The sequence below is a fragment of the Passer domesticus genome, chromosome 3 (assembly GCF_036417665.1).
Source record: "Passer domesticus isolate bPasDom1 chromosome 3, bPasDom1.hap1, whole genome shotgun sequence".
In the NCBI taxonomy this organism is placed as follows: Eukaryota; Metazoa; Chordata; class Aves; order Passeriformes; family Passeridae; genus Passer; species Passer domesticus.
The window spans coordinates 18,720,243-18,746,701 of record NC_087476.1 but is presented as its reverse complement, the minus strand read 5'-3'; the positions used below and the strand labels follow the sequence as shown (position 1 = coordinate 18,746,701).

Here is a 26,459-nt window from a genome sequence, read left to right as displayed (position 1 = left end):
GCAGAATTCCTCACAGAGGGGCATATGATTCAATTAAAAAAACAAAAACAAAAAAACAAACAACCCCCCCCCCCGCAAAAAAATGCCAAAAAAAACCAAAAAGAAAGCCAACAAAAAAACCCCACAAGAGGTCCACAGACACCTCGAAACTGTGAATAACTTTGAATTCAGTTGTTATATCTGCTACCACCACCTGAATATGCTATTTCTTCCCTCCTCTGCTGTTTCCCCTTGTCACTGCTAGCAATGGAATGGAAAGAGCTGGAGAAAGCAGAACTAAGACAGATAAAAGGGTCAGTTTGCTGAGACAAAAGATGATATCACGTCGAGACAAATTACAGAGGTGCTGTGTCTAAATGTGTTGAAGCAATAACTGCTGTACAGCAGCCACATCAGCAGGGCTGCTCGGAGCCTCCTGCTCACGCACGCTGCATGCAAAGCAGGGCCCGCAGCCAGCGCTGCCATTCCGGTCACACAGCGGCGGCTCCCGGCTGCTCGGCACACAGCTACCAGGCCACCTGCAGGCCATGCTGCTCCGGCACGGAAACAGCTGCACAGCAACTCATTGGAAGTGACAGGTAGCCCGGCGCTGCAGGGCAGAGCCCCAGCCCTGCGCTGCGCAGCCGGCTCTGCATCCCCTGTGCATCCTCTGTGCATCGCCTGTGCATCCCCTGTGCATCGCCTGTGCATCCCCTGTGCATCGCCAATGCATCGCCTGTGCATCCCCTGTGCATCGCCTGTGCATCCCCTGTGCATCCCCTGTGCATCGCCAATGCATCGCCTGTGCATCCCCTGTGCATCCCCTGTGCATCGCCTGTGCATCCCCTGAGCATCCCCTGTGCATCCCCTGTGCATCCCCAGCGCGTCCCCAGAGCATCCCTGGGGCATCCCCAGCACGTCCTCCAGCGCATTCCATCCACACCTGCTCCCAGGCTGCCTCTCTGATCCGTACACCCTGTCCATCTGACAGTCGGGGGGAAGAAAAGGAAAAATACATTTTTAATTTTTTTAAAATTTATTTAATTTTAAACCAGACAGAGAAAATACGGGAGCTCTCAAGTATGCAGTGATTTCACAAGATCTCACAAAATTGCTGATCAGCTGAGCAACTTGAGCGGTAAAGGGTAGATAGCACCTGTGAAAGATCAAAAACTGCTCACAGGCAGGCTGTTAACCCTGATACAGAGAAAATTGGATAGTTAGCACTCCTAGAAGAGAAAGGTGCCATGGCTGTCTGGTGCATAATGGTCACAGAGGGGAAAAAATACATATGGATAAATCAATCATGTATGGATACGTGGCTGGATCAATCTATCTGTCCCACAGCACATTGTCATTTGGGATGTCCCCTTCTTAAACAGCACATGGTTATATACATTTTGCTAGCGCAAGGGGGGATTGTATTTTTAGAATCCCTCTTTGCATTATATTTACAATTTCTTGCTGGAAAAGGGAGATCAACCTCATCCACAGGCAGAGCTAGGACACCTGCCTTGACATCATCACTTTTGCTCCAAGACACAAAGCCGCCTTGGTTCTGGTGCCAAGCTCAAGCAGATCTGAATTCCCATTACTGTGCCAACAAGCAATGGGAATTGCTGTGCTGGTGGCACAACCTCCTGAAAAGAGACCAGAGTTTTATGAACTAGTTCACAGAGTACCTGTGATTTTTAGCAGCTGACATTACCAAACCAGCCTGAATTTCCTTCAGTACTAAAATTGCTAGGGCTAGAGTAAATTAATTGTAGCCATGATATTTTAGTGAAAAAGCCTCTGCTGGGATTTTTCCTGTCCTGAGGAGCTGGGAGCCTCAGGAAAGAAATGTAAACAATAACTATCTGCTGCTGTGGAATGCCACAGGTGCATCTTCCATTGGTCCATGTGGATTGTTTTCAATCGGTGAACAATCACAGCCACCTGTGCCAAGGCTGTGAGCAGTCACAGGATTTTTGTTATTGATTCCTATTCTATTCTTGTCTTTGTAGCCTTCTGATCTTCTTCTCTCTGTTCTTTTAGTATAGTTGTAATGTAGTATTTTAGTATAATATATAACATAATAAATCAGCCTTCTGATGAAAATGGAGTCAAGCCTCGTGTCCTCACACAAGGGGTTCTTGCCTAAGCAAGAATTAATCTATAGGGTTGTGGCACAAAATTGCAAAAGCAGCACCAGACTACCAGAATACTGCTCACATGACATAGTTCTGCCCAACAAAGATGATCTAGAGCTGAAATATTCACCCAATTCTGTTATATTGTTGCAATCTTACTCCTGTAGGAAAGATGAGCCCCCATTTTCTGTGCCATGCTATGCTGCCAATGAAATGGGCAAGATAACTGTGCAGACAAGCACTGGGATGTATTCAGCATTTCTGATGTAGGAAGGAACGTTTCCAGTTTTAAAATTATTGAAGTGCTGGGAAGATTTTGGGTCCTTAGCAAAGGAGTTTTTTAGATGCATGTAATCTAAAAGATGTGAGAGAATTTTTTTCTTTATCTGAAGACACCTAAGACATCTAGAATTACCCACACCTCCAGATGAATACAAGTCCAAAAGATGGACAGCAATTGTTGGTTTAGTGTAAAAGGCCTCAAAAGAAACTGATTTGTGGAGATATAGGTGATTTTTAAGGATGAAAGGAAGGAACATATTTTATCGCTTTTCCCTGACATACAGATTGTATTTTCTCAAGGCCATGAAAACAGATACAAGTGCTTGATCCCCTAAAAGGAAGGTGAGTTAATTATCAATATAGGCAGGATGCTTTGAGGCCCAGAGAACTCGTAATTATCCTTGAAACACTTTATCACCCTTATAAATGTTGTTATTATTTAGGGAGGGGGAAGATAATTCAATCTGCAAACAAAGACATGTTGGTTACATATTGTGATTGCCTTGAAGACCACTTTTGTTTCTAGACCTCTATATGTTCTATCCATTAAGGAGCTGACAATGGAAAGTTCAGAAGCAATGAAATCAATTTCTCAAAATTATTGATATATATGAGGTGATCAGAATATTTTGAAAACAAATGTGTAGAGCATTAAATTCTTTTTTCCCAAGTATTTTCTCTCAACCTCTCTTCTTCTATTACATCGATCTTGAAAGCATGATAGTCAATATCTCTACTTTTAAAAACATTCTATGTGAGGGGAATGATTTCCATTTACTTTCTGTGAGTAGTTTTGACAATGGGGAATCCTCTGGCATTGAATTGCCAGTGGGAGTGATACACTTCAGCACAAACCAAGGGTTAATGAAGAAAAAGCAACCAAATCTAGGAAATAGCAGAGTAACAATTTCAAAGGAGCAAGGTGGAATATTGAATCTCATCCTAATTCTTTGAATCTTAGGGTGGAATTATTAACATCCTGGGGGTTGTCAAAGCCTCTGGGGAAATGATCAACATGAAACACTAGTATGCAGTATATCTATATGCAGTGTATGGATCTATGGAGTAAAATATTCTGTGTCTGTAGCAGATCTTCAAAACCAATCATTTTTTTCCTTTACATATAGTTTCAGGCTTATACAGTCACCTTGAATTGTGCAGATTCTGAGACTGCTTTTCAAATCACATGCAATAACATAATATAATTGGAGTCTCTGCTTTCCAGCCTGTGGTAACCTGAATGTGAGACAAATGAGATGACTGGTCTATCACAGATTTTCGTGTCCAAAACCTGATTTAGGAACCAGATTCAGAGGCCTTCTCTTTGCCACTTCCTCTGGGTGTAGAGTTGGCTTTCATTGAAGTGAAGGAACTCTTTATATTAGTCTGTTGTCTATCAGCTTCCAGAGAACAGAAATGTCTCAGCCTTGGGGCATTGGGAACATAATTCAGCATGTTGAATTTCTCTGTTAGAGGTGGATGGTCAGAAGTTATCGATGGGTAAGCTCAGTGTTGTCCTCCATCTCCCTACTTCTAGGTTATCTCTGAAGTCTTTCCAAAACGAAGTCCTCTAAATTTCAATACATGTCATACAAAGACGTATCCTTTCATTTGAATTATGCAAAATTATATTCTTGTAATATAAAATATACTGTTATACAAGTCCTGTTGCATTAATGAAATATCAGTCACAAGGGTAGAGGTAAAATAGAAAGGGTTGTAGTTTCCATATGCTCTGGAAACTTGGAGATATCATGGGCTTCCTTAAGTCACAAGATTCTTTTTATTCACTTTTTAATGTATTTTGTGGCACAAGTAGGTACACAATCTGAGAAGACTGATCCATGAGTGAAGTTGTGCACAAAGGTGGGGCCCACAGGAAAATATTTCAATAAATTAATTCAGTACATTGTTAATTTTATTTTTAATAAGTTTTATTAAATATTTTATTATCTTAATAGCAGTACAAACAGACAATCTGAATTAAGATCTTGAGTTCTTAATTGCAGGAAAGTGGCACTGCCTTGCTGATGACATAATTTTATGTCATCAGGTTTTACTGAATCATAAAATCATAGAACCACAGAATATCCTCTGTTGGAAGGCACTCACAAGGATCATAAATTCCACCTCCTGGTCTATGGCCCCCCGGGGCAGAAGCCCAGCGGGGAGGCCGGTTGTCCAGGATAGCTCAACGAGGGTCCAGGATCGCCCAGCGGGGGTTCAGGCAGCCCAGGCAGCTATAGTGATTTGCAGCTCAGCTCTTTAGTGATTTCAGCTCTTTCAGCATGCCTGGGGCCGTCACCCTGGGTATAGCCGCAGCAGACGCAGAGAGAGAGAGAGAGCAGCGCTGTATGGGTTCCGCAGGGTTCTTTATTGGGGTCCCCGCGAAGGTTCCAGGGACAGCTCTCCTCTGCCGAACCGGGCAGAGCTAGGGGTTTTTATACCTTATAGGGGGATTGAAAACTGTCCAATAGTAAGGGTCAGGGGAAAAAGTGGCCTATGGATCTACAGAGAGATAACAGGGTCCGAAAGGCGGAAGAGAGGGTCTTCTAAACCCTTAGTCATGCTGACTTGGTATTTCCTAGCTCAGGCTTCTGATCGCCAGGGCCTTGCAGGCCTTGTGCCTGCTACAACTCCACTTTCTGTATTTAGAAAAAAGGCGTTCCCTATGGTTCTTTTAAAACAGTGGACAAGGCATGAGAACATAAGTAACACGATGACAATTACAAGAAAAATCCACAACATTCCCTTAACCAAAGATGCAACCCATCCCGTTAATCCCCATTGACCGAAGAGATCATTGACCCAGTCTGGGGTCTGTTCTACTTTTAAGTCCTTCACAAGTCCCTTCAGTTTCTGGATGTTGGCGTGGATGGATTCCGAGCGTGAAGAGAGATTGAAGCAGCACATCCCTTCGAAGTCCTCGCATCCATGTCCGTGGGCAAGCAGCAGGAAGTCAATCGCTGCTCGATTTTGGAGTGAGGCGTGTCTTGTGGTTTCTTCTTCCTTTAAGAGATCGCTCAGGGCAGCAGAAGTAGCGTTAGCTTGCTTACTGAGCCAGCACCCAAGGTGATTTATGTCACCCAGGGCCTTAGCTGCAGCTACCCATGGTAGGAATATAGAGACCGCTATCTTTTTAGGTTTGTTCCAATCGTATAATTTGGGATCGCAATTTTCATCAAATGCTGTGTAGGACCTCTTGTGGCGTTTTAACTCGCTCTCTTTTTTCCAATTGTGCAACAAGGTGATATTTGGAGTAAGGGTGGAAAGTTTTCCTAGGGTACAGGGACCTCCCTGGAGTCGTGAGGGGATCCCAGCCCATACTCTGTCACCACAGATGAGAAACGTTCCCTTGGGTAGAATTTTGGGATGGAGAGAGGACACAGAGATCACACGAGCAGTGTAATTACACCAATCGTGAGGGTTGTAGGCTTTGTTAATTGGTGATATGTCTTTTCGGTATGTGTTTTTGTTCAGATCAATTTCAGGCAAATTATTCTTTGGACGTCTAAAGTAAAATTTGACACAGAAGGTGGCCTTAGAGGACCCCAATAGATCCAATTCTTGAGGTTCCTCAAGAGCATTGGGCAGTATTTTTGTCCACTGGTCCCAAGTTTCTACCTGGTGGGGTCTCTTACCTGTGGTGCGGAGAAGCTCTGAATTATAGGCGGGCCAATCATCGGCTACAAAAGGAATTCCTACTAGACATGTGGAAAGTGGGTTATCAACGCTCCCCATGGATAAGCACATGTTATCCTGTTTTAATGTTCTTGCTAAGGTTACCCAGACATTATGGCTCGGCTGTGGGCCGATCCAACCGACGGCACATGGCACGGTGAGGAACATCCAGGCAGCAGTGAGGACAGCGCCAACGGAGATATTTTTCATCTTTGGGCAGGAATGGGGCTTCTGATAGGGAATATAAGCAAAACTTGTTATTTTTATGGTAGGAAGGGAGGGTTAGGGTTCCTTTCATGTTCCTTTCCTCTGTTCCTTCCACCTCCCCCCTTTATTTTTAGTTTTTTTACTGTTTTTTTTGTTTGTTTTTTTTTTCTATGGTGCTAAGGGTGGGGGAGTGGGTAAAAGGTTAGAGGCTTTTGGTAAGGGTAGATAAAAGGGATAATAGGGTTTTTTAGGGTAAAAAGGGTAATAACATCTAATTCAAAGAACAGTTTTGTTTTCAGGCTGTGCCTGGCCTAGGGCTTGATGCCACAGAATGTTGTTCAGCTTTCTGGTTTGTCTGCTGCTGTGTGATGGGACAGTCGTCTCCTCCACTTGTGGATGTTTGGCGACGTCTTCGTCTCCAGGCTGAGCTGGTCTGGTTTTGAGGAGGTCTTGTGTTTGACTCAGGAGGATTCTTGTCACTGCTTGTGGAAGTGGTATTTGCAGTGCCTAGGTATGGTTTTATGTTTTTCCCTGGGTACCATCTTGGACCAGATGGTAGCAGAACACACGCGTATCCTCTTCCCCACGTGATGAGTTCGAAAGGTCCAGAGACTTTATGTGTTTCTGGGTCCTTCACCAGCACAGGTGGTTTCTCTGTGAGCTTTGCTTGGGTGGTATTTGCAAAGTGGCGAAGTATGGGTGGATCAGGCTCTGAGGTTGTACAGTTCAGGAAGTTGATGACATAGAGAGCCTTGCAAAGTCTTTCAACTGGAGAGGTGATTTTTGTTCCTCTCTGTTGCTGATTGAGGACTCTTTTGAGAGTTTGATGTGTCCTTTCCACGATGGATTGTCCTGTGGGGTTTGCAGGTATACCTGTCTTGTGTTGTATTCCCCACTCACTGAAGAACTCTTTCAACTTACGAGAGGTATAGGCAGGTCCATTGTCTGTTTTGATCTCCTTTGGTACTCCCAGGGTTGCAAATGCGAGGAGAAAATGTTTTATGGCGTGCTGCGCAGTTTCTCCTGTATGTGTTGATGCAAATACTGCTCCTGAGAATGTATCAACCGATACATGCACGTACTTTGACCTTCCAAAAGGTGCAAAGTGGGTTACATCTGTCTGCCACAGCTGGCAGCTGTTTAAACCTCGGGGATTGACTCCCGTCCCCACAGATGGTATCTGGTAGTTTTGACAGTTCGGGCATGTGGCAACAATAGCTTTTGCCTGATCTTTTGAAAGCTTGAACATTCTGATAAGGGCAGGCACATTTTGATGAAAAAATGAGTGTGACAACTTTGCCTGGGCAAAGATGTTAGGGACATTAGCAGTCTCTATTGCCATGGCTAAGGTGTCTGCTTTCCTGTTCCCTTCTGCAATGAAACCTGGGAGGTCAGTGTGTGACCTCACATGCATTATATAGTAAGGTTGTTTTCTGTGGGAAATTAAGCGTGTTAATGTAGAAATCAATTGGTATAACTTTGGATTGGAAACCTCTTTGAGAAGAGCATGTTCTGCTCTCATAGCTATGCCAGCAACATAAGCTGAATCTGTGACCAGATTAAAAGGTTCGTCTTTGAATTTCTCAAAGGCTCTGACAACAGCTGCTAACTCCGCAATCTGTGGAGATCCCTCCACTATTTTTATGTCAGATTCCCAATTTTGGGTCTTAGGGTCCCTCCATGTCATTACCGACTTGTGGGATGACCCTGAGCCATCTGTAAAGACGGTTAGAGCTTTGAGAGGTGTCCTACTTTGGACTAATTTTGGAGTCAGATGAAATGTCACGTCACGATTAAAAAGCTTATGTTTTGGGATATGCACTGAAATTTGGCCTGTATAGCTGTCTAAGGCATACTGGAGACTCTCATTGGTCTGGAGCAAATGTTCCAGATCCCCAGTGGTCATTGGCAAATAAATGCATGTGAACTCACACCCTGCAAGGGAACGGAGGCGAGTTCTAGCCTTTTTTATTAAATGTGCCATTATTTCTTGGAAGGTGGTAATGGTTTTTGTGGGTTGGTTATTTGTGAAGATCCACTCCAGGATTAGTAAAGGGTCTCGAAGTTGAGTGTCCCATTGGAAAATCAGTCCATAGAACCTAGGTGCTTTTCCCAGAATGACGAACTGGAAAGGCAGGCTGGGCTCGAAGCGATGGGCTTTGCGTGAAGACAGGGCTTCCTGGACCTTGGTGATGGCATCTCGGGCCTCTGGTGTTAGAGTGCATGGAGAGTCCAGATTCTCCTTGCCCCGGAGAAGGCTGAACAGTGGAGCGAGGTCCTCTGTTGTAATTCCTAGCAGTGGACGTACCCAGTTGATGGATCCGCACAGACTGTGTAAGTCTCTCAGGGTTTTTGGGTCGTCTCGGATGGTGAGCTGCTGGGGTACGATGGTCCGTTCCCGGATCTGGAGTCCAAGGTAAGTCCACGGATTGGTGTACTGTATTTTGTCCTCACGGATCTCAAATCCTGCCTTTTCTATGGTTTCAATAGTCCTTTTAACTGCTTTGTCCAAGTACGTTTTTTCTGGTGCACAGACCAGGATATCGTCCATATAGTGATGGATGATCGCATTTGGGAATAGGTTCCGAACAGGAGACAGGATGTGAGCAACATACCACTGGCATATACTGGGATTGCATCTTAGTCCTTGAGGAAGGAAACGCCAATGATATCTTTTAAGTGGAGCCTCTCTGTTAAGAGAGGGAACGGAGAAGGCAAACCGTGGAGCGTCCTGGGGATGCAGCGGGATGCTGAAGAAACAGTCTTTAATATCAATGATAGCAAGTGTCCAGTCTCTAGGCAGCATCGATGGTGAGGGCAGGCCAGGCTGAAGGGGACCCATGTCCTCGATGACCTCGTTGATTTTTCGAAGATCGTGGAGGAGCCTCCACCTGTCCGTTCCAGGCTTTTGTAGTACGAAGACTGGAGAATTCCAAGGGCTGGTGGTCTCTACGATGTGGCCTTTGGCGAGCTGTTCATCCACAAGGGCATGTAGTGCGCGCAGTTTGACTTTAGAGAGGGGCCACTGCTCGATCCAGATCGGGTCATGGCATTTCCAGGTGAGACGAGGAGTGTCTGGCAGTGCGCGCTCCTCAGTGGCCCCAATTAGAAATCCGGACTGGGAATACGTAGGGAGGCTCCCCACTGACATAAAATGTCCCGTCCATACAAGGTGATGGGGGCCCTTACCACAAATGGGCGGATGGTTGCCAACTTGCCTTCAGGCCCTTCGACGAGGATGTTGTTCTTGCTCCTCATGGAAACTGTAGCTCCACCGATCCCTGTAATCATGCCTGCCACAGGTTGTAGTTCCCAGTGTGCTGGCCATTCAGAGCGGGCGATGATGGTCACGTCTGCACCGGTGTCCAGCATCCCTGGTAGGTGGAACTTCTCTCCTCTGCAGGTAAGACCGCACTCGATGACAGGCTTACTCGGTCCCACAACTTGTATCCACATTGCTGTGGGGTTGAGAGGAAGCTGTTCCCTGTGATTCTTAGGGAGTAGAAAGGCCTGTGCAAATGGGGTACCCTTTGGAAGAAAATATGGTAAGTCTGTGCAGTACACCTGGACAAAGATTTCTTGTCCCGGGTGCACTGTTTGTACTTCTGGAACAACAAATATTTCCTTTGGGCTATGGAGAGAATCACCTATAATTAGGATGTTAGAAGGACCTCCTTTTGGTCCACGTTTGCCTGTGGGAACACGATAAACATTGTCATTTTTAAAGTCAATGGACAGTGCAGTTACCAGCTGACGGCGCGTTCCCTTTGGTATTGCTCCGTGTGTTGGATCCTCCTCATGTGGTCTGGAATCTCCTGGGATGGTGCGTGACTGGGTCTGGGTGGCCTTTGATTTGGTGTCCTTGCGTGGGGCCCCACCACGCTCCGATGGAAGTTTCCCGGACGCGGCTGATAGTACTGCTGATTCTGGGGCCTTTGGTAGAAATTGCGAGGGTGCCTGGGAGGTGACCTCTCTGGACAGTCCTTTATAAAATGTCCAAAATCTCCGCAGTGGTAGCAGCGGACCTGATCTTTAGAAGCTATTACTGCATATGCACTAGAAACTCCTTCTGCAACACCCTTAGTAACTGCTTGGGCCACTGTGTCTTCAGTGGACAGGTGGCGTGTGCAGCTTTCCAGCATTTGCTCTATGGTAGGTTCTATGTCCATGGGTAAGGCTCTCAGAATTGTTTTACATTTTTCATTCGCATTACTCATGGCAAGTTTACACAACAGTTCTTTTCTTGCCTCTGTGCTCTCTATCTGTTTTTCCAGAGCATCCTTAATTCTATCCACAAATTTGATAAAGCTTTCATCTATTCCTTGTTTGATAGTAGAAAAATATTGGGTGGGGGTAGAGTCATCAGGGGTAAGAAGTAAGGAGGTTTTTGCTGCTATAGCCACATCTTGTAATGTTGCCTTAGGTAAAGTATCAGCTTGGTCAGAGGGTTTCTGCAAATCCCCTTCACCAGCCAGCTGTTCGAGTGTAAAATTTGGCTTATCAGCATCTGCAGCATAGTTATCTGATAATGTTTTTAATTGCTTTTTCCAATGCCTTTCCCAAAGCATGTACTCGGCGGGAGAAAGGAGGCACTGGGCAATATTTTTAATATCGTGGGGTACCAGAACATGTGCTGAGAACGTAGCTTCTAGGAAATTTCTAAAAATATGTGAACTTCTACCATGTTCTGTGGCTGTATTTCTTAATTGCACAAGTTCTTTATTTGTAATAGGTTCCCATGTCTTTCTATTAGTGGCACCTCCTTTTTTTCCCTTCTTATATTCTACTGGAAAGGCAGTAATTCTCTGAGCTAATTGCCAGTCCCCTGCCTGTGTGGCTTCCATTTTTATTTTTGCCCAAGGATCTACATATTCTATTTCCAAATCAGAATCGCTGTCACTGCTGTCATCAGATGACGAGAAGTGAGAGCTATCAGGCCTTGCCTTATGTTTCTTATGGCTGGCTGGAGCTGCATTTGGCAGAGGTGCATGTGGCTGGACAGGGTATAAGGCAGCACATGGCAGGACGTGGCTACACGTGGCACATGGCGGGGTGGCCGTGCAATGCGTGATACAGCATGCACAGGACTGGGGGGCGTGGGGAGGGGGGGCAGAACTGAGGGAAGTCTGGGGGGTCCCGACCGGGGGCTGCGGAGAGTGGGTATGGGGTTGCGCAGCGAGGGTATGGGGGCAGGGGGGGTGCTGGATGTAGGAGGCGGCGGGACTGAGGGAGGGTGCGGCGGGACTGAGGGAGGGTGCGGCGGGCACGATTCCGGCGGCAGGCAAAAGCGCGGTGGTGGGGGGGGGCGCGGGTACCCAGGGGGGCTGATCCCCTGCTGCAGCAGGGACGGTGCCGGGGGCAGGGAAAGACGCGATGGTAGCGGGGGGGGCGAGGGCGGGGGAGGGAGTGGGGGCGGACGCGGCAGGGACAGGAGGGACGGCAAGGGGGGTGGGGGTGGCCCCAGCAGGGTCGGGGGGAACAGGGGGAGGGGTGGGGTTTGGGTCGGTCCCGGCGGGAACTGGCGCAGATGCTCTCGGAGATAACACAGAGCAAGGAGGCGCGCAGGATGTGGCTCCCGAGGGGAAGGCGGGGGGGAAGAGGGGGTGGGCAGGGGCCGTGGGCGCCCTGGGGTCGAGGGGTTGCGGCGCAGATGGCAGGACCCTAGGACCCAGCGGAGTGCTGGAATCCAGGGTGGAGGGGGTGTTATCTCCTCCATTAGCATTTGAAATAGGCGCTTCTGTTAAGTGAGATAAGAACTTTTCGTTTCGTTCGACAGAAGTTAGCCCTGTAGTTACTATCTTTTTGTTAGTTTTTTCTACAGCTTTAGTTATAGCGTGAAACATAGGTAAAAACCGAGTTACAGAAAAGTCTTGGTTAGTTTGAAACTTATATATCGTGGTCCCAATTGTATCCCAAAAGGAGTCTAGGGTAATAGTCTGTGTATTAGTATCTGGGAAGTGGCAGAGAATCCATTTTATAAAACGTTTCAGGTTAGTTTTTGAAAGGTTACCTTTAGAAAAAGAAAAGTTGTTAGAAGATAGGATTTCTAGGATTAGGGAATATAAATCTCTCTCGTTCTGGGATCGCTTACTAAGCTTTGATCCCATTTTTCAGTTCCCGCCAGCAGAAAAAAGAGAAAAAAAAAGAAAAAACCCAAAAAAAAAGGACCCAAGGAAAAAATATTTTTGCGCGCAAGAGAGGCTGTGTTAAACTTACACTTTTCAGCCTGTTGTGGGTCAAAGTTCTGCTGGGGGTCGTCTGCTCGTCAGCCTCCACGGACACTCGCGTGCCCAGGTGTCGGCGTGCGGGTCGGCTGACCTCCTGTCCAGAAGAGTCCTTCTAAAACGGAGAGCTTCTCCTTCCAGGATCTCTGGCGAGCGGAGGCAGTGACAATTTCACGAGGAAATGCTGCTCCTCTGAAATGCCAGGTCCGGCATTCAGTTCCGCGGCCAGGCTATCACGGCGGTTCAGATGTTGGCCCAGGGGCCCCCCGCTGTTCGGGCGTCGGCTATGTTCGGGGCGCCAGCTATGGCCCCCCGGGGCAGAAGCCCAGCGGGGAGGCCGGTTGTCCAGGATAGCTCAACGAGGGTCCAGGATCGCCCAGCGGGGGTTCAGGCAGCCCAGGCAGCTATAGTGATTTGCAGCTCAGCTCTTTAGTGATTTCAGCTCTTTCAGCATGCCTGGGGCCGTCACCCTGGGTATAGCCGCAGCAGACGCAGAGAGAGAGAGAGAGCAGCGCTGTATGGGTTCCGCAGGGTTCTTTATTGGGGTCCCCGCGAAGGTTCCAGGGACAGCTCTCCTCTGCCGAACCGGGCAGAGCTAGGGGTTTTTATACCTTATAGGGGGATTGAAAACTGTCCAATAGTAAGGGTCAGGGGAAAAAGTGGCCTATGGATCTACAGAGAGATAACAGGGTCCGAAAGGCGGAAGAGAGGGTCTTCTAAACCCTTAGTCATGCTGACTTGGTATTTCCTAGCTCAGGCTTCTGATCGCCAGGGCCTTGCAGGCCTTGTGCCTGCTACACTGGTCTAGCACAAGTCAGTCCCAAGATTCACACCATGTGCTCGACAGCATTGTCCAAATGCTTTTGATGTCTGTCAGGTTGATGCTGTGACCACTTTTCTGAGGAACCTGTTCCATTGCCCAGCCACCCTCTGGGTGAAGAACCTTTTCCTAATACACAGACTGAAGAATTTATGTGCATTAAAAAGATCCTTTTGTTAATCTGGAAAGTTTTCACTTTAGTTTACAAAAGAGTTTTATAATTTTCCTAAATTGGAAAAGCTGATATAATTTTCTTTTGTTAATGAGGTCCACAGGATTTTAATCAGAAACTCTTGGCAAAGACTACAAATGAGAAATCATTCTGGACAACACTTATGTAGTCAAGCTTACTAAGCAAACATTAAAGACAGAGTAGCTTCTTTGGTTCTGTGAAGATACTTGTTCACATTTCAGTTAGGAAATTTTGGGATTTAGACTGTCATCAGAATTTCTGGGTATTTAAATATTGGGATAGGTCAACTTCCACTTCCTTTGGTTCTTTTATTTTTAGGGGTATAGTTTGAATTTTCACTTGCAGGTGTTCTCAACTATGCAGCCTGTATTGACCTTAGCTAATACTTCAAGAATCAAAAGAACTTGAGAAAAAAAATGTAAAGTCCTTCTACTGGATAATTATGTGATTTATATTTTTCTGTCTCACATTTGTGCCAGTAGTGACTTTTCTTTCTTATATGTGTACTTCAATTTTTAATCCTTCTGTGCTCTTTATTCTTCTCTTGTATGCTGAAACCATGTGTAGACAAGTTCCATGGGTAGTGGCATAATTGTGTCATTTGTTTGTTCACTTTTCACTTTATCCCTATCAATTTGGTAGATAGACATTTTTTAACTTTCTTCTTATGTAAGAAAGGCTAAACAGCAAAACTCAATTTACTTTATATCACATTTAAGATGCCATTGAGATTAACAGGAACAATTCATATCCTTTTGGAAGCATTTTATCTCAGTCTCTGGGGATTTGTTTAAACAACACAACATTCTGTTCCCATTAGTAACCACAAAAATGAGAAATTTAGATTTGAGTGACAGTTAAGATTTTGCATAATTTTCTTTTTCCTCAGTTAGAAGATGATTTTGTCAGATAAATAAGACAAAAATGTGGGGGGTCTTACAGGTAATCACAGCATTACAGACATACATCCATACTCAAGACAGCTATGTTTTGATATAACCTTGGGTATCAAAATTCTCAACTCAGACAGAAGGAAAAACAGCCAATTCCAATAATGTCTTGAAACAAGCTGCCTAATACTTCAAGATTATCTTCTTTTATTTCTGAAAAACTTCTAGTTAAAAAAGACAGTGTAAGTGACTAAAAATGAGTTGAAATATCTGATTTCTACCTATTCTTGCCAATGACCTGACCCATTCTGTTATCAAGGTCTTCCTGTTAATTAAAGATTAAAAGCCATTCTGAGAAAATGAAATTATTTATACAGAGCTTACTAATGAAGGCTTCCTTATCAATGCTCTCACTTAAAAATATCAGATGTCAAAATGAAAATTGTATACTTAAAACCTACTGGTCATGAGACAGAGAATTTGTTTTGCAATGGAGAATTAATGCTTTTGCATTTCATAGGAGTAATGCATTTGTTTAAAATGGGCAAAGTATAAGAATTTATTATACTTGTTTCTTTGTTTTCCAGTGGTGGAACTTAGCTTAGCTTTCATAAAGGGTGTGATCTGTACATAATCATGCAACAATTTAATGTGCTTTCAATTAAAAAAGAGAAGATTATTTTTATAATTTACTAAAGATTTGAAAAATAGAAATACAAAACTTAGCAAAACCTAACAATGCTTCTCTTCTAGCAGTCAAACAAAGTAGTGTCAATAGGAAATAGTGTCAATAGCAATTCTTGTTACTTTAAATTCAAGGGTAAATTCCTTGTCTTCAAAAGAGCCACAGTTCCACCAAAGGAGTCCTGCAGGTATGGGCTCTTCTGCAGCAGTTTGTTCATATATTTCCCCTTCTCCATAGTTTTCCTGTGCTTATGGTTCTCATGGTATCATGGTGGCCTCCACCAAGCAGCCCAGGTTTCACCCTCTGTTTGCCTCTTCCCTACCCCTGAACTCAACAGCTCCCATCCTGAGTGCAAAATTCTGACCTCAGCCAGCACCTAGCCCACACCTCATGTCCAATTTTTCACCTGGGTGAGATCTTGAAGAATGTATAAAACTTTATAAACTACATACACATTGCTTTAACAGTGTATCATTATATAAAACACTTAATGCAGGATCAAAGTTAGTTACCTGTCATGAAATAATAATTATAATTACAGAGGACTAACCTAAAATGTGCTGTATTCAGTCAGTTAAGTGGTCTCTCGCAGAGCACTGGATTTCTTGTGCATTTTGTTCGTGCTGGGTTTCTCCAGTTTGCATTGCACTAAGGCTGCTGTTGGTCCTAGTCAGATTTTCTTGCTTGCTTGCTCTTGTCCCTACCCTGTGGTTTCTCAGCCTACCTCTCATAAACCTTGTTGATTTCTTCCCTTCCTCTCATAAACCCTGTTGATCTCTACTCTGTTTTTGCTGACACCACAAAATGAGTTCTGCTAATTTGGAAAAGAATGAAATTTCATTAATAATGCTGAGATTACTCCAGTGGGACACAGACAATGGTATGGAAAGGGGCAGGATTTAGCCCTTTGCCATTGTCATTCAGAATCTAAAAAAATATAAATATCACCTGCCATGACACAACAGCTTCTTGCTGCCGTTTTCTCTGCTATGCTAATTGTTCAAAAATTTAGAGGGAAAAATCAGAACATGTTACAAATGGAAAAGCCTCCAAGGCCTTGTGCAGTGGTGAGCTCCCATAGGCAGGCTTCTGCAGCTCTCTGAAAAGTTTAAGCACATGATACCATGCATTTCACATTGTTAACTTCCTGGGTAAAGCTCTTGCTTCAAGCATTCCTACTGATGCTACTTTTCCTACAATTGACTTTTCCTTTGCTATATTTTTTTTTCCAAGAAGAAAACTTTTTTTTTTTTTTGTCTGCAAAAATGGGTGATAATTCTTCTTCTGCTCCTCCTGTTCTGGAGAAAACTGTGTTATTTTACCTGTTACTATTTTACCTGACTCACTGCTGTCACCAGAGACTAATTTGATGGAGTTAAGCTTATGTGAAGCTTTTTCTATTTGCTGTTATTCCATTATGTGGTTCATTACTGTTCCACTCCACCCTGCATATGTGAAAAGTGTTCTTCATATTTCACTTAACCATATTGTTAAACTTTTCTTTTTCTTGCATGTCCGCAGAGAAAAAAGGAAGATTATAAATTGATTACTATCTGGCCACAGAATTTCACAAAGCTTGACTCTCCAGGCTGTCTGTCTGGTCTGGTTGAGGCCTTCAGAAATTTTTGACAAGACGGGGACAGATGGAAATTTGCAATACAGTTGCTTCATTTCTCCCTTCAAGGTAGTCTAATTCATTAGACTTGTCACAGTTTAAATACTAGATCTTTGCTAACCTAGTTTGGCTGAAATGGGTAGAGTTTCACAAGTTGCTCTACCAGCAGATTGGAAGTTGCAGTCTCCAAAAGAGTGGCAGAAATAAGTGCTTCAGAATAAGCTAAAGATCAAGAACTTCTTTAAGACAACATTTCTGCAGCTAATGAAAGGACACATCTCCACAGTCAAATATAAAAATATATCATAAAACACCAGCTACATTAAAATGGATAAATATAGACTATTCTGAGATGTTTAAGATATTACATTTTCCTTTGAACGGGAAAATTTTTGTTCTGTGTGTATGTTTGAATATAAAGTGATTAGCAAGCAATTTGACCTATGTGGTTATAATATGATAACCATTTGGCTGGGAGCCCATCTGGTTGCTCAATTTCTCTTAGTTTTTGCAACGTAAGATAACAAAATTCCCAACCTCTTGAAGGTATTTGCCTTTTGATTAATTATAATAATGACCTACCTATTTTCTTATCAGGGGCAAGCACCCAAACTCTGATCTAATTTTCAAACACTTACTAATAATGGCAAATAAAGATTTGGTTTATTCTGGCAGAACTTTAATGGACAACAGAATGTTAGGTAAATAAGGTCCCAATACTGCCATGTAGAATAAAACCTTTATCATCAAAAGAAATTGAAGTATTTGTTAAAAGAAACAATATTCCAAGTGCACTTGTGACAGATTCTGTTTCAACATAACAAAAATGAAGTGTGGGTTAATATTTCAACATATATTTTACAAAGGGTTGCAAGAATTTCTATTAGAAAAGCCTCATAGCCTTAGAAATATGCCAAAAGGCAATGCTTTGGCATTACTAGAGAACTGGGTTAATGACTAGTGAAATGCATGAACTTTAATCAAGGAGATGGACTGAAATCAGGCTCTTAAAAGTTGTGTATGAACATCTGAATTGCTTACAAAAATTCTGACTATGCAGATACCTATAGACAAATATCAAAGCATATGGAAGGAGTCTGAAAATGACTAGCTCATGACTGAGCTGCTGATTGCAATCAAATTCTGTATAACCTTTTAAAAGCAAACACTTATCAAAATTCAGTTCATGTTCTGGTGCTGCCTAATGTTTCTGTCTTTTTAGATTAATATAACCTGAAGGAAGCCACTCTGCACCAAGAAAGAACCCAGGCTGAGGTGCTACTGATTTCATCAGTAATATGCTCAGCATCTACAAAGCAACTTGGGAAAAATGTTTATTGTCATTTTTATGCCAAGATCCCAGACTGCGTGCTGCCGACTTTCCTGCTGCTTGTCTTTCCTAAACCTTAGCAATGGTGTTCTCATTTCTCTCAAAATGCCCATCTACTACAGACTTACTTTTTTACTCACCTTTGAGGTTGGCTCCTGATCTTTTCTTATTCTGTTTGAGTCAGAGTCTGGCAGCTTTTGACACTGACTATTACACCCTAATTAAAACTGACTCTATTGATCCAGCTCAATCCTTCAGGTTGTTTCTAATCAAAGACCTGGCAGCCCAAGCCAGATTTTACAGCAGCATGTTAACTTACAATCACACCTAGGGAGGGAGGCTGCCTAAGAGGACAATGCAGAGCTACATCTGTGGAACTGTTATCCACACAAGGGCCATTTGTTGCCTACAAAGAAAACCTGAAGATATTTTGTGGTGAAATGATAGCTTTTCATGGCCAGCTCTTCTTTTCCAAATCTGTTTGCCCCAAAAGTCTATGGCTATTTAAATAAGCACTGTCAAGCAACAGAAATAAAATAATATATTTTACAAAAATTCTTTTTTTTTTATTCAATTGAATAATTTTCTTGTCAAATTAGAAAATACGTAGGAATGGACTGGGAAGTGCAGCTGGCCTTTGTGTTCAAATTGAAGAAAACAGATCATATGAAACTGTCACAATCACAGTAAGGCAAGCTCTGATTTTGTTTGTAGCCCACCTATGTTAATAACAGCTATTAAATGTGAATTTAGGATGCCAATAGCACTGTTTACGTGTTAGTTACCTAGCATCTCTTCCACTAACTTACTAGTTTTAAAATTTGCACCTTCCAGAGATGAGAGCCTTGTTTACCCTTCAGGCAGAACAAATATCTGTGTGTGTCTGTGTGTCTACTGTGTAGGTAGCAAGTGGATTTGGTTCCTAGCAGGTTTTAATTCGATGCTTTCCTTATAAGGTCAGTTGCCTCTCTTCAGACAGAGATAACCATGTGATTTTTTTTTTTTGCAACTGTCCAGCAGATTTCTTGAATTATCATGTTTTTTAGTCAGTGGAAATTCTGATTCTGCAGCACTTTATCACAGAAACAGTCAGAGGTAAGTAATCTCAAACTTCTCTCCTACAGCACATCCCTCAAGGCACATCAATCCATGTCTCCAGGTAGACAAAATAACCTCTCTGCTGCTAGTCTAGGGCTGATGAAATAACCTGGGGGTGGGAGGGCACTGACTGGAGCTGCTTTGCTCCCCACTGGTCCTCTTGATTGCTACTTCTCTCTCAGTTCCTCCTGTCCTTCCAGACCCGCCTGCACTGGCTAAGTGGCTGGGTTTAAATCAAAATGACCATTCTATGAAAAGGTATCGTTTGGGTTTTTTTCACTTGTGTCAATAAATCTGGACTCTGCAGACAAGCAAACCAATAGAAATAAATGGGCAGCTGTCTCCCAGAAAGTGATCACGGGGCAGACACAGGGGTCTGCTGTGCTTGATGCTCCAGGTACACATTTCCAAAGCACCAAGGACATGGAGGAAGAGCTCAGGCCATCATGATCCCAGCCCCTGTGCTGCAGTCACTGTCCATTCAGAGGTGGCTGACCCTCAGAGGGCTGAGATAACCACAAAAGTGCATCTACACAGGAGATGGCTTCTCTCCTCCCCACTGCCCATTTGTAGGCAGATCCCTCATGGCTGCTGTGATGTGCAGAAAAGCCAACATGCTGCAGCCTCACCCCCACTAACAACATCCCAGCTAGCATGTACCTAGGCATGATGCAGCCATCTCTCAGAGTGACCCAGCAAGCACCTCCTTCATTGTCTCTGGAGAGCTCTTGATGCCTGCCATGACACAGAGTAAAATCTGTCACTGCACTCAGCCCCCATGCCAGCTAGAGCTATCATCTGGATGATCGAATTCAATCGCTAATGGCCCATTTGCTTTAAGGAGGCCATTCTGCAATTCACAAAGGTATCTTGCCTTCAATGGGATGATTTTGCCAGGGAATGTATCTATAGCTCCTTTTCTGTAGATACGCAGTAAGAAAAAGCAATTTCTGGCACTAAGACTAAGCAAGCTTACATAGCGCTCTTCTTAGTTCTGGCCACAAATTTAAAATGATTGCAACTGCTATCAGCATTTTCTCATTAATGTTATAAGGACAAGAAAAGCCCGTGACTTTTCTTCTATTTCTTACTTTCTAGATTGTTGTACAATAAGAATTCAGCAGGGTGTAAATCCATCTTCTCTCTCCTCCTTCTTTTCACTTGTATGTTTGTTTATTTACAAGTTTTCTTTTTTTTTTTTTTTCAGAATTGAAGATTCTTATATTAATTGATAACCCCTTTCATAACATCACACAGGCCCTGGTGTTCTAGAAGGCAGTCCTGACCCATAGAGGCTTCTGCATGCTTCAACATGTTTTGCATTCCTGGTCCAACTTAACCCTGCTGGCTTCAGATGGATCGGGAACCACCTGAAACTAAACCCAGCTTTTTCTGACTTTTAGGGGCAACAGCAGGTAACACAGGGCAATAGCAATACAAATACTGTGGACAGTGATTATTTGACCATCTCTTAAGACAACCCTACGTTTTTTGTGCTTTTTAAAATTTATAGCTTAACTTTTACTCCAGACTGCTATACAAAAGCATACTATAAAGTGATCCTTCAGCAAGGCCAGGGCAGATATAACATGAAAATGAACAGGGGGTTAAGAAAGGTTAACAACAGTTAGTAACAAGGAAGGGTCTGGGGCAGAGAGAAGAGTAGTAAAGCCACTGGTGAGAGAGATTGCTGTGCCCTTCCCAGAAGGACCTCTGTATTTTTGCATGGAGTTACATTAGCAGTCATATATCAACAGGAAATGAAGTACAACATGACCCCTTGTGCAAGACAAGTGAGTTTCTTACTTGTGAGACAAGTCCTGCTTTCCCTTAGAATCTTCCTGTTCTGGTCCCTGCTGCTGGTGCAGCACTAATGAGCAGGAAGAGTGCTTCCCTCCAGATAGCTGGAGTGCTTTCCTGGAAAACAAAAGAGTCAATCTCATCTTCTAACTCTCTGGGAAAATGGTGTGGCCAAGAATCTTGTTAGGCAAGGACTGCAGCATCACACCTTGTTATGCTGCTCTGGCCCTGGCACAACGCACAGCCCCTGCTCAGCCCCAGCCCCAGCTGAGGCCCAAGGACATGAAGAAGGAAACTCCATTCTCATAGGGCTGGGGAGGGAAGGATGAGAGGCGGCATTTAAAGATTGCATCTACTTTCAGGCCCCTGATTCCTTTTAAAAGGACTTGCAGCCACTAAATGGCCTGTGATTAACACTAGTACCAGTGGAAAAAACATACTAAAGCAAAATGTAAGAGCTATCTCATGGTGAACTATGATCTGAAATATTCTGCACAAAAGGATTACCACAGGCTTTTCCACATGCTTACAGAAATAGCTTTCCTTCCCCCACAACTCCTCAATAAAAATAAATAAATAAACAAACACATTCCCTGGGTATCTGACAGCTTGACTAATTGCACACAAGTTTTCAAATGAGGGACAAAACAACAAGATTTTAAATTGTCTCTCCTCAGTATATATTTTTAATTTGAAATTTATTGGAAATAAATTAATGTAATTATCCACTGAATCTATCATTCATTGACAGTGAGAGACATTTGAGGTCAAATTATTAAAATTTAGTATTTTCTAAAACAACACTTCTTGTTCAAAGCAGTAAAATGAGTGAATTTACATTATCAATAGTGGCCTTGGGTTTAAGCAGCCAATGTGTACAAGTCCCTAAATTCCCTAGGATTCCTCTCTGCACACATTCACCACTTGTCATTTGGCCATTGCCTTCATCTCAAAAGCACTGACCTTTTACATATCTAACCCAACAGTCATGGTTTCAGCCTGTGGCGAAGATTAAATCCTTCTCTGCAGCTGTCTCTGCTTGCAAAGCACAGCCTCAGCCTTTCTACCTGGTTTGCAAACCAGCTGCAGTCTCCATAACATTTGCATGAAGCCTGGGAGTGATAAATGCATGTGAAAAACATTATTAATGTATCAGCCAGCACATCAGGAGCCGATGAGGCACTGAAATGAAATAATGACACTAGATCACAGCTCTCAGTGAGTTGCTGAGCAGTAATATGTTCTACACCACCTAAATTAAAGCTAGTAGCCCGGGTCCTTAGGAGAAAAGTTGAAGAGTGTGGGGACAGTGGCTCAGGTTGTAGAGAGGCCTGCTTTGAAAGGGAAGCCTTGCAGACAGAGTCCAGTCCTGCTTCTGCCTAGTAAATTGTGCATTAGTCTTATTCACAAAACAAATGGGACTAACTCTGGTCCCTCTGTGTTACAGTACAAACTGCACCTCTGCATGCATTAAAAATTTCCAGTGAAACCCAGGATGACAGAGGACACCCATGACTCAGAAGGTGACATTCTCCTTTCTGAGTCAGAGCTGAGCAGAAACAGCAGCATGATGCTGGAGGACACTGCTCCTTGACTCAGAGAGAGTCAGAGCTCAGAGACACTGACAATCCCATGCTGCAGTTTTGGGAGGCTGCTCAGATATCCTCATCACTTTCCAACCAGAAATTTACATCTGCACACCAAAGTACCCCTTGCAGTTCTACTGCAATGACATTTGTCATAAAGTTCTTTCTAAAAATGTATAAAGAAATAGTAAATCTTTGCTGTATTTTAATCTGGAGATGACTGCAACTCTGCACAGAATGAAGCAATTCCTGTATGTTGTTTGTACAACTTTTGGGACCCCAAAAAGGATCCATCCCATGAAAATTTTATTCTATTAACAATCCAAAAGACTAACAGAGAAATCATAATTTACAATATTTTTTATAATTATAGGATCTTTAAACACAAAACAGCTGACTATAGCACTTTATCTCCGGATAACATTTATCTTTAAAAGCTTTGGACTCTTTTATGGTCAAGGAGTCATATAAAAACTATTATTGCATAGTTGGTGACAGTGTCAAAGAAACAGATGGGATTGAGACCTTCCCTCCTCTTGACTCTTTTCTAGATACCAGGATACACTTCCCTGTGGAGTTCACTTTCCAAAAGGAGGCCCTGTGCAGTATGTGAAGGAGAGAGCAGAACCACAGGGCCAAGTGAGTATCACAAATTGAATAAATATCTTGCTAGTTTTCTAATGTATTTTATTTGTGATTTTAGAGGCTAGGCTTAACTAAGAGATGCTAAACTGATGTAATGACTTAGTTTCCCTCAAGCAGGACAGACAAGCCCACAGGCACTAGTGCTGGCCCTTTGAGTGCATTCAGCTTCAGTGCAGAGCACTTGGTACAGCAAGAAGATACAGTGATGGAAGCAAACCTGACCAGCCTCCAGCACTAATAAACATCCACCTCTGAAAGCCTTTATGCCCTTTGACATCACATTTCATGAAATGTGTGCTACTTGTTGCAGTAGTTGTTTAGCATACACATAAATGAATTTGCTTTTCTCATGGGTCTGTGGAATTCTGGACCAAAAGAACAGCTGTTGCAATATCCATTGTAGTAAGGACTCCATTCTTCCAGCAGAATAAATGGGAATTCTCACTGCAAAGTCACAGAGAGAAGGCTGTGACAATGGAGTGACTGCAGAAAGATGCCTCTATGTGTCCCAGAAGACAATGGGAAATTAAAGAGCAGCTTAGCAAAGAGATGTGGCAAATACAAAGTTTGTATTGAAGTTGCCTCCAGGTATTGGAGAAACTATGAAATTACTGCAGATATGGTATATCATATCGTAAATGAAAGAAGAATGAGTCTTTAATACAGAATGTCATAAGGGAAGACAGGGCAAAGGAAATTTTTGTTTACAGAGCAACTAAGGGAAATGGGTAAGTACAGTGAAAATGAGACCCCTGCTGAATCAGAAATGGCACATCTAGTTTTCTCAGCTGCTCAAGACAGAGAGAAGTCAGGTGGGAAAACTACAGAGGACAACAGAAGCAACTGCTATTTGTTCAGGAAGATGAAAGACATCATGGAAATCAAGCTTCAAGTTAGCTGAGAGGAGGGTGGTACAGGAACAATATGTAAACCTCAAAGAAGATCATGATTCAGAAAACAGGCCAAATCCCTGTATGAATTCTTTCCAGACAACAGCACAAACCCAAAGAAGAAAGTGGGTTTCTATTTAATCTGATAAGAGTTTGGTCCTTGTCTTTTCTAAGTAAAATAGAAACCCAAACTACTATTCCTCTGCAGTTAAATTTCTCATGTTTTTCACATAAATATTTGCTTGGAAGATTTAAGCTATCACATCAGAGATGCCAGGCCATCCTGAGGATGTGGAATGAATACTAGAGGTAGCAAAACTGATTGTAGTCCAGTATAGTGTGTTGTCAATGAGAAATGAGAGCTCCAGTACCCTGTTCAGAGCTCCACCAGAAACTCTTTCACATCCAGGTTTAAATTTGGGTGTGGTCTGATTCATTGTCTCCATGTAAACAGTAAAATTACTGTGTACTCTACAGATTTGTAAAGTGTTCACTGCACTTCCAATGAAAGTGCATAATACTGAAAGGACAAATTCTTGCCCATAAAAATATAGTTGTAAAACCTGAAGTTTTCTCCCCAGATTTAAGAAATATCAGCTGTAGTGTTAAATGCAGCCAGCAGATAATGTACAATGTTTATCAACACTTCACCATAACATGTTCCTGCTGATTCATGAATTGTAGTTCAAAATTGAAAGCAGATTATCTTTAAAGTGATGTTGTTGTGGGGATTTGTTTCCCGTTTACAAAAGTAAGAGGAAAAAAGAAATTATTATACAAAAACCCAGAAAATTTCATTCCCATAATTATGTCTTGTGCCTATAGTAGGCAAAATTCATAGGATCTCTTCATAGCAGAAAAATGACCGAATGACTTTGAAAATAATTATGTATGGTGTTTTAGATACTTTCCAAAAAGCAGTGTCAATGCTTGTATGTCAAGACAATGATGGAGAACTCTGGTGTGAAGGAACTGACCTGTCATGAGGCAAGAATTAACTGACATACTAAAAAGTTATGAAAACCAGCAGTCATTACTACAAAATCACTGTGTAGAACTTCCCAGGATTTTCAACGAATCCACCAACCTTAGAGAAATGCAAGCCAGAGACAACATTTCCCGTGAGGAATGTAGAGCATTTCAGGGTACTTTGCAAATCAGATATATGCTCATTGTAGAAGCACCAGTGCATCTTCTGTGAAAACATCTTCTGTGAAAACATCTTCTGCTTAAAAACATGCCACACATCACACAGACATTTTGGGCTGAAAATTAAAAATATGTCCTGTGAGACTGCTAAGACTAACCAGTTAATCTTAGTATAAATGCACTACTCAATCAAGCTTTGCCCCAGCTTCCAGAGAAAATCCTATTTCTTTTGAGAAAAAGTGTTTAACTAACAAAATAACATTCAAACACACAATTTTAGTTCAGCCATTCAGCTCCTTCATGATATGCACAACTTAGTCTTGCAGACCTGTGTCCACTTGTGGGATCCCACACAGTAGCAGCAGAGAGGTAGAAACAGCACATCCTACTGCTTCCAGCTGCCATCTTCCCAGTCCTTCTGAGCCTGCCAGCACCCATTGGACCATCCTCAAGCCAGGTGAGGAGGACACCATTTAGCAGCTTGAGGCTTGAGGAGTTCTTGGGGCAGCAGAGCAGTCCAGGGGTCTCTTCTCTCTGCTGTTCAGGCCAGGCCCGTGAGCAAGCAGATTGCACTGATGGTCCTGGGGAGTGGTCAGGGTAGAAGTTATTGCTACAGGGAAGAAGGAACAGAAACTACAGCAGTTACTGCCCCAAAGCATTTGTGAGCAGCAGGTACAGCAATTACAATCCTTCAGTGTCCTCCCCAGCATCCCAGCTCGGTCTCATCCCCACAACCCATCATCCTAAAAGTTAAAAAAAAAATTAATTTAACTGTTAAAGTGCCCAACACAATTTTTAGTTCTTACAAGAAACAGGACATGCAGATTTGCATATCTCTGTACAAGAGGCTTTGGAAAATGTATCTGTATCATCTATACTGACATTTATTTTTATGTTAGGACATAAAAGTTGTGTGCTTGCCTGCCATGATTCACTGTGAGCAGTGGTTGTACTCTCCCACCAGCACTATTCTGACTCTCCAGCCTGAGTGCAATGAAGCAGGCAAAGGAGTAAAAGCAAGCACCAGAACTCCTGTATTGTAATCTAACAGATGTGTGTGGAAGGATTTTGGACACTTCTTTCTCTTTTTTAACCCAAGGTAACAATAAATAAATCTAGATTATTGTGGAACCTGAACCAACAGTGATAAATCTAATCCACTTAGGTTGCAGAATAAAAACAATCACTGAAATGTCTTTGTTTCTACTGTTTAAGGGGAAAAAAATTCATTACTTTAAATAGTTGGTGTAACA

General features: G+C 43.0%; 1 long non-coding RNA gene across 3 annotated transcripts in view; it reads left to right on the top strand.

The window, feature by feature from the left end:
• The first annotated feature begins 269 nt into the window (after positions 1 to 269).
• LOC135296097 (uncharacterized) overlaps positions 270 to 26,459 on the top strand; it is a 37,448-nt gene continuing 11,258 nt past the window's right edge. Inside the window, exons 1-3 of one of the 3 annotated variants that reach the window (XR_010358143.1) lie at positions 270 to 578; positions 20,394 to 20,551; positions 23,074 to 23,161. This is a non-coding gene — a long non-coding RNA (uncharacterized LOC135296097). Of the gene's footprint in view, positions 579 to 19,494; positions 20,552 to 23,073; positions 23,162 to 26,459 lie in introns of those variants that run through there. The other 2 variants (XR_010358142.1, XR_010358141.1) reach the window with 2 other exon arrangements.